Source organism: Rhagoletis pomonella, unplaced genomic scaffold (assembly GCF_013731165.1).
Source record: "Rhagoletis pomonella isolate Grant_MI unplaced genomic scaffold, Rhpom_1.0 Rhpom_scaffold_00001, whole genome shotgun sequence".
In the NCBI taxonomy this organism is placed as follows: domain Eukaryota; kingdom Metazoa; phylum Arthropoda; class Insecta; order Diptera; family Tephritidae; genus Rhagoletis; species Rhagoletis pomonella.
The window spans coordinates 36,667,941-36,674,766 of record NW_023458555.1 but is presented as its reverse complement, the minus strand read 5'-3'; positions in this window follow the sequence as shown (position 1 = coordinate 36,674,766).

The window sequence follows — 6,826 nt, the reverse complement described above, 5'->3', positions numbered from 1 at the left end:
TTTTTTGTTTTTTAATTAAATTTTTTGTTTAAAAACGATTTTTTAGTTTCATAAAATTTTGAAGAACCATGTTATTTTTTGTTGATTTTTTAATTTTATTTTCCCCCGTTTTTAATTCAATCTTCCCTAAATATTCTATTTTATTTTAAAAAGAAAACTATTTTTTTATTTTCATTTAATTTTTTGTAAATTATTTATTTAACATTTTTTTTTTAATTCTAGATTTGCTTATTGTAAAAAGAAAAATGAAAATTTTTTTGTTTTTTATTTACTTTTTTTTAGTTTTTAGATTTTCTAGTTTTAAAAAGGAAACAACTTCTTTTAATTTTTAGAAACTTTTACTTTCATTTTTCTTTTTATTTAGGTAATATTTAGATTTTATTGAGAAGCAGCATTTTAATTAAAAAAGAAAAATAAGGATATCAAATCTTCGGAATACCTTTTTATGTACATACATATTTTGTTACCGGATAACTTTGGACCATGTGAACCGTTTTCGATAATTCTCTTTCGTTATCGGAGGTGTAGTCCCTTAGTATTTTGCTGTAGTTCAGATCATTGGGTGATGAAGAAAGTGTCGGTATTCATAAGTTTTTATGTGAGCATTGGAGTCGGAAGTATTTTTTGCTTAAAAATTTAATTTTAGTTTTTTTTTTAAAGAAACGTCTTTTTTAATTTCGTTTAATTTCTAGCAAGTTTTTTTTTTATTTTTAACATTTTCAAAAATTTTTTTTTAATTATTTAGACTTAATTTAAAAAATATTTGTTAATGTTATTTACTTTTTAGAAACCTTGTTTTTTTTTGTATTTTGAATTCAGTTTTGTTTCTTTTTTTAATTTAATGTGCTGTTGCCTTTCAGTTTTATATTTTTTTGTTCCATTTAACTTTTTGAAAATTTCTCTTTCAATTAGTCTTTCGAAATGCTGAAAAGAACTTTCAAGGTAGTTTCCAGAATTGATAATTGCTGTGAGTAGAAAGACAGTTGCCAGAATTGCCCAGTAAAGCTCTCCAAAATGTATTAAACATTGGCTAAGAAAGTATTTTTATTGTTCCAGGAGAACTATTTAAAAAAAAATAGATGACACCGAAAAATCCAAAAAGGATAACCATAGGTTCCGTCAAAAAAAGGTTTTCTTTTTTTAATTGCCTTGCAAAAATGCTTTACACTCAGAGCTGTACGGCGAACTTTTTTTTTGTTTGCTTGTAAGGTGGTACGGTCTAATGTATGTACGTACATATGTAAGTTTGTACTTTTTGCATGCATTTATGAGCGTGCGTTTGTTTGCCTGATGGTTACATGAAAAATGTACTGGTAAAACTTAAAATTTATGAGCGAAAAGTGAAAATTTTTTATTTACTACCCAGCATTCTTTAGCTCAGCACCTCATCGCCTCATCGTCTTGTTCACACTCACACCCACTATTTATGTACATATGTACTCGTACCTCTTTCTCACTTCGGCGCACGCACGCAGAATTGTTGCGAAATTCTTTTGTGTTGAGTTGCATCGTCGATGTTGATTGGATTTGCGGAACGAATGAAAACAAACAAGAATTATAATAAATTCATGAGTTAAGCGCACCGTTTTATGGCTTTTAAAACGATGATGCAATAGCAAAGTTGTTTGGGGAAATAAAATTACAGAATTAACAAAAAAAAAACACAAAAAGAAAACAACAAAGGAGATACCAAAAAGTAAGCAAACAGCCACAGCTGACTGCCCGTTTTGTTATTTTCTTTTGTGCGGCACAGAAGTGGATGGCGACGAACAACTGGTCAATGCAAAATTTATGTAAATTTCTGCGGTTTCTTATTTGCTTTATTTTAATTTTTTCTTAAATTTTTGTTTTGGTATTTTGTGTGTTTATGGTAATGCACAAATCTTAATTATACATAATGCGCTTTGTCGTGCTTAGGCTCGTTTTATTATCCACAACCGATTAGGAGCATATTAACTTTTTAAATGGTTGGTAATTTATTTAAAAGTACATACATTCCAGTTTTGCCATTTTGTTATTGGCGGAGAGCAAAAGTAGAATGCTTATACTTCCTTCATGTTATAAAAAATATATACAATGCTATATATATACTTACTTATATATATATATACATAAATACATACTATTAGTGTGCGTCTTATTTTCCGAGGTACTGCGCAGTCGGCATTGCCCAGGCTTGCTCATGTCATGAAGTCAATTTTAAAAAATCCAATATGACGTCCAAAGATTAAAAGAATTAATGAATTTTCATGAAATGTTTTATTTAGAGGTTCCTAAGTTCGCTCATTAAAAATTGTAAATTAGTTGTGGAAAATTCAAAATTAAAAACTAAATATTGCGTCCGAGTTTTGAATAAATAAGTAAATTTTCATGAAATTTGGTAGTTAGATTGAGAAAACTGAAGTTTTGAAAATGCGAACTTCGTATTAAATAAATAAAATCTTTAAAAATATGGCGGGAGAGGTAAAATTGTTTGGGCTGAACATTTGGCAGACAGTCCCAACTATCTCCCATTTATAAATATAATTACTGTTATTATTACGTAATGTGATCATAAATTCATTATAAATATGTTCCCTCGAATACAATAAAAATCATCAATTTTGTTAAACAAATTTATTGTGTTACTCAACTGAAAATGACAGTTTGTTTGGGAAATTTTCCTTATTTCTAAAGAAATTGACAGCCCATTCGATAGCTGTAAACTCTCAATGTTGTAATTTGACGTAAAATTCGTGACTAGCGTTTCTAAAACCCTAATCAGTGTTATTCTAAAAAATAGTTTTTTTTTTTATTTCTCCAAAATTTACAGTCCATTTTACAGTTGTCAACTCTCAAAGTTTTAATTTATCATAAACTTCGTGGTCCAAAAACCTAATCAGTAGGATTTTTAAAAATATTTCCCTTCTAATTTTTTTGCGTAAAGCATGGCTTCTCCGACCACAGTGCGACTTCAAAAATCAGGAGGAGGTTATCTATTCGACATGTTGGCTACTTATGATAACATAGGTATACATATCTCGGTAAACGATTTATCAATTTCTAGCAAAATAAGCGGTGTAAATATTTCCCTAAATCTAGGGAAGCTACAAGTTGAAAAATTATGAAGTTAAGATAGAATTACGCCCACGTCCCACGTAAAGGTAATTTTCAGAACTACGAAAACTAAGATATTTCGATAACTTACTGAAGCCATCCCATGCAAAATTTATATTTACAATAATCGCAACCTGAAACCAAATAAATTCAAATAAACACGAAATCATTTCGCGCAGACTATTCTTTATTAGTGCAGACTACACTATCTATGCGATCGTCCACGAGCAGAGGTTATAGTCTGAATTTTCTACCCATAAAGTATGTAATACCTCTTCTCAGCCTCTTCACATACATACATTTTTAACCGACTTTAAAAAAGGCGGAGGCTATCAATTCGTCGGAATATTTTTTTTTGTGTATGTATGACTTTTTTTAATCAAAAAAATGGTAGCGGAATGGTGGTGCCGTTTTAATTTGGTTTGTAATTTTGGCTTAAAAATTATTTGTTTTTGTATTAAAAATTAAAAAGCATAAAACCAGTTCAAGAGGCGAAAAAATTAAAATTTTCGTTTAAGTATTTTTTTGAACTTTGATGACAAAAAATTATTCATTGACAGATCAGAAGGATGAAATGGTATCAAAGTAAAAAAAAAACAGTTGTTTACTGCCGAAGGGGCACTCTATGCCAACAAAACCTCCCTCTGGCTACACTTGTTTCCACTTGTTTCCTTTAGTTTATGGTGGACATCTTGATGTTGTTATGCAAATGGAGCGGGACATAGTTACAAGCCGGCTCCTTGCTGTTCGTGTTTTATGTGCAGCTTGGACAGAAACCGAGGGCGTAGGACGTATCTATAAGCACCAGGCTGACACAATTGCGATCATACTAATGGCTGACGGCTAATGAAGAAAGGGGCCATTCACCCAGACTTCATTGGAATATTCAACTTAAGGTCATCAGTTACCTGCCTCTCTAGGCAATTTTTTTTTTTTAGGCAGGAACACTTGCGATTTGGGAGTCATTAAAATGCATCGCCATAAAATATCAAACCCTTACAAAAACTCACCTAAACATTTTCTAAGCTAAAATTGTTTGGCACAGATCACAGATTCCAAAGTGATAGGATTTTTCTGCAATAAATGTTCAAGCTGCACTCAAAATATTTTATAGCCCTCTAACTAGTCCCGCAATAAAAGTCTGGGCTAAAATACTTTAGATAGCATAAAGAAATTGTTTTAATCTGGTTGTTAGGTCACTCGGGAGGATACATCTGGACATTTCGCTAGAGGGGGCTCAGACCAAGGATTCCTTGGCCTGCATCATCGTAATTAAGTGGATATATATTACGTTCAGCAAAGAATATAAATAATCGAGAGGCTGCGCAGTAGAACATTCGATTGAATGGAGAACATTTTATAGCCTGTAATTCGATCTCTTTCAAATTTTTACTCCTAAGACAAGAAATCTTAAAAAGGACTTAAAAAATATCTTTGCATACATATATGTATAATTCTTAAAACGATTTGAAAAGTTTATTGCAAAATATGTAACTTACCGTAAACAGCGTATTTCAAAGTTTATTTAGTTTGATGAAAAATTCGGCAGCTTTCTAAAGTCGATTTTGGCTTACGATTTAAATTTGATTTACTTTAATTTTAACTTTTGTATTGCACTCACTTTTAATTCTTCAATTGCCATATGTCTTATATGATTAATTAGTTTTCGCAGATCTTGCTCACAAATATTTTTGTTCTGTTTGAGATTAATTTGTATTTGTATTCACAATTGTTTCGGTGCGCCCTTTTTCTCACTTTTTAACATTCCACAAGTTTATATTAGTTATATATTTAGTAAGGTTAAAACTCATATAAGCCGTTTCATGTTTGAAATCTGAACAACTACTAATTAAAAAAAAAAAATAAATAAACAAAAACAATAGCGAAATGCTAAGTAATTAACTTGTTTGTTATAATGTATCTATGTATATGCAAGCTATGTACATGTACATTAGGGTAGTCCGAAAATTCATGTGAAAAAAGTGAAGACGGAATTTCAATGCTATCACCTCCTAGGATTATTCTATACCTTTTTTTTTTATTTCGAAATCAAAAAATATTTAGAGGTCGGGCAAAGCGCTTACAGTTTTTCATGTATTTTTATGGCAAAAAACAGTTTTTGGTAGAAAAGGTATGGAATTCTTCAAAATCAATATTTTTCGATCGTAAAACTGTGCTTCTCTTCAGTGGACTTCCGATAATAATAATACCCAATTGTTTATTTAATCACTTTTTATTATTAACTATTTTTTATAGGTCCCACAAAAATCCCAAAAAAGGCAATGGAGGAGACCCACAAAAAATCACTAGTGCTAATAAATGGGTAAATAAGCAATTGGGTATTATTACTGGAAGTCTCCTGAAGAGAAACGGGGTTTTTAAACCGAAAAATATTGATCTTAACGAATTCTATATCATTTCCACGAAAAATAGTTATTTTCCCATATAAAATACACGGAAAACTTTGAGTGCTTTAAACGGCTTTTAAATATTTTTTTTTTTTTTATTTCAAAGTAAAATAAAAACGACATATTTTTCGGTATAGAACAATCCTAGGGAGTGAGAGCATTAAAATTCCGACTTTACTTTTTTCGTTCGACCACCCTAATACACATACATTGTCTGATTTAACGACTAATAAATATGTACATATGTATTTGCATGTAAATAGATGAACATTTACATATCTCTATTTAATAACAATTCAAGTCTCTTTATTGTATATTTAAATGCCTAGTTTACTTTATATTCATCTAAATATATAATTCACGCACGGGCCAATAAATATTTCTTTACGAGCATCAACAAACACCAGTTGGCTAGCCGCTAACCGACAGAGTTCACTAACATGATAACGCTGTTGGTAGCGAAGGCAATTAATCAATTATTCGAGAGTCATCAATACCAATGCATTAAGCGAGTTAAAAGTAGCAAAAGCAGCAGCAATCAATACAAAAAAGTATACAAAATACAATGAACTGTGGGACGTGACAATAGCAACAACAAACACAGAGGCAGTAATAAGGCAGATGAAGAGTCTGTGCTACTTAGCATTTAAGTAGATAGATGTGTACGAGACGAATAAATAAATACAATAATGTATGCTCGCTGACGCTTACTATTTATGCCTACGAGTAAATGCCGGAGTTGTATTGGTGATAAAGATTGCAATGGCGGCTCACTGTTGGGATCGTGCTGCTGTTTAGAGTTTGACATTGATGATGATTAATTACTCAGAGGCGCAAACAGTTGAGAGCATACTTGCGTGCATACACCAATTGTATGTGCCTACTACATATGTATGTAGGTATATAAGCATACATATACACGTACATATATTTTTACGAGTGGGTGGAAAGTGGAAAACCCATTTTAGATAAGGCATCTGTAGTGTGATTTTTTGTGTGGATATTTAATACAATGAAGCTACATAAATCTTTAGTTGAGTATGTATAGTACAGTTAATCGACACGCTCAACTAAACACAGCAGCCGTGCGTAGCTAGCCAATCTGTGAAATAATCTGCTGATTTATACTTTGATAGCAGTTATGAGTTTACTGATAGAAGTAAATTTGAATCTACTAGTCCGTTTTGAGCAAATTGCATGCAAACATTTATCTCGTTTAAGAGATGGGAGTAGGGATGCAAACGATGCATTGATCTTTTTGAAACATCGATAATATCGATTCAAAGCCCGATGTCTGCCATCGATGTTTAAAATTTACTAAC